Raw genomic sequence first — 2280 nt, 5'->3', positions numbered from 1 at the left:
CTCACACCGAGGACCTATCCACGTCACCATTTACCCAGAATGCTTTGTGTGTAAATAAAAGGTCTCTGTCCGTGTTACAATATATTTTTAAAAATTTACAAAACTAAACAGCCAAAAGTATTTTTACAGTATTTATTTTATAATTAAAATAAATGTTTATCAAATAAAGTCTAATGTTACAACTAACCAGGGATCCCTTTAAAAAGCGCTAAAACAAGAGAGTCGTGAGTTAATTTAATGTTTTGATGTATTTGTTTGCAATAAGTTTCAGCAGAATAACACTACAGTTTGATGCTTCTACAAAGGCTTATCTCTAAAGCTCAGAGCATTTGTTGTTTTACAGGATGGCAGTTTTAGGAGCATAAGAACATAAAAGCTCAAATAATACATGCGTCTATGAGCTAACGTAATACATGCTCACATTGTAAAAATCAACCCTAAACCATCTGGAGAGCGATGAAAAAAAGGTCAGGAGKTGTTTGATGACAATCCTCCAAGATAAATGCTTTATTAGATCTGCATCAGCTCATTGCCAATCCATAATYTCCAAGGTCATCCAGAACTTCTGTTGCGTTATAAGCACTGAAACAAACAAGTGCTCTTTATGTCCTTGTAACCGCTTAACAGGACTTCCACTTGATAAATAAAAAGCTTTGACTGAACTGGCTTTAGGCTATGGTGGGTCGCAGGGGGATTCATGCTCTTTGAACTGAATGCATTCAGCGTTTGTGTCTCCCTGYACTAAAAGATGCCACATCTTCAGACTGTAGTGGTGGTAAATCTGACACCATGACTGTATGTAACTTTCACTMTTAAACACAAAAAGGTACTCTCGCTAAAAGCTCCCAGCATGTGTTTGAGGTGATGCTTTCTGCACAGGCACGAGGAGATCTTATATTTATTTATCATTTGAGTGAGGAGAACAACAAACAGAGGATCCAAACAGCCTGACTTGACTTTAGTGCCATAAAAGAAGAGCTCAGCACGCTCTCCTGGTTTCATGTTTCAGCTGCTGATGGTCTGAGCACTGCCAGTCTCTGCCCCCAGCCAGGCCCTGGAATCTGGTGGGACGGGCTAAAGGAGGGCAGAGGAAGGGGGGGCTCGGCACAACCTCTGGCCTCATCCCTCAAATTCCAGGTGGAGAACAGTTCCCTCTGAAAGCAGGAGATGTTTACACCGACACACCCCCTACATGAAGTTCACATGAAGAWCTGAAAAAAATCTGCAATTTCCAGTGACAGTGTAGCAGAAACATTGAATCCTTTGTCCAGCTGGTCAAATAATAATAARAATAAATGAACTACAATAAAAAAAAAAGCCAGCAAAGAAAAAAAAATGAGCTAAAATTAGCAGAATAAAATTGATCAAAACAGTGGGTAAAAGTTAAAAATGGCAAAATACAGTATAAACCAGCAAAACAAATTTAAAGGCTTAAACCAGCAGAAGATCAAAGCTGAAATAACCAAAACAGCGGCTAAAAATGCTATCAAGTAAAACCGAAAACCAGCAAATTAAAAACTAAAATAAAAAATAAATACAATAACTAAAATAACAAACCAGTAGCTAAGAGCTGAAAGTGGTAAAAACTAAAACCAGCAGAACAATATCTAAAAGCTGAAACTAACAAAACGGTTGTTAAAAACTAAAATAAGCAGAAGCCAAAAACAGCCAATAAAGGCTCAAAACCTACAACCAATAGAACAGCAGCTGAAATTAGCGAAACAGTAGCTAAAGCTAAAATTTTAAAAAGCTAAAACCAGGTGAACAGTAGCTCAAAGCTGAAATAATGAAAACAGCTGCTAAAAACTATTTCAAGTAAAAGCTAAAACCAGCCAATTAAAATCTAAAGCCTACAACCAATACAACAGCAGCTAAAACTAGCAAAACAGTAGCTAAAGCTAAAGATTGAAATAAAAACAGCAGAACTTGTTTGATTCTGAAATAATTACAGCCCAAAACTGTAGAAGTTACTATAAACAGGAAACAATYGTGTGAATGCTGACTCAGGGTTAATGGACATAAACTTTTCCTCTTCCTTCATTAATGATCTGTCCTCACCCCCTGACCCGCTCTTTTTCCCCCTCAGTGAGCACCATAAGTAAAATGGCCACAAGACCACAGAGACATCAGTGCTACCATTTGTGAGAAACAAGAGGAGGGGGAGAGAGAGAAATATTTAACCCTTAGATGGCAGGCAGTGATCCCTCGGCCTGAGCTGACCACTGAGCTCCGTCTCCTTTCAACCAACACAGATCAGGTTTTTGACACGAGAAGCAGCCA

Source organism: Austrofundulus limnaeus, unplaced genomic scaffold (genome assembly GCF_001266775.1).
Source record: "Austrofundulus limnaeus strain Quisiro unplaced genomic scaffold, Austrofundulus_limnaeus-1.0 Scaffold5, whole genome shotgun sequence".
Taxonomy (NCBI): domain Eukaryota; kingdom Metazoa; phylum Chordata; class Actinopteri; order Cyprinodontiformes; family Rivulidae; genus Austrofundulus; species Austrofundulus limnaeus.
This window is presented reverse-complemented; position numbering follows the sequence as displayed.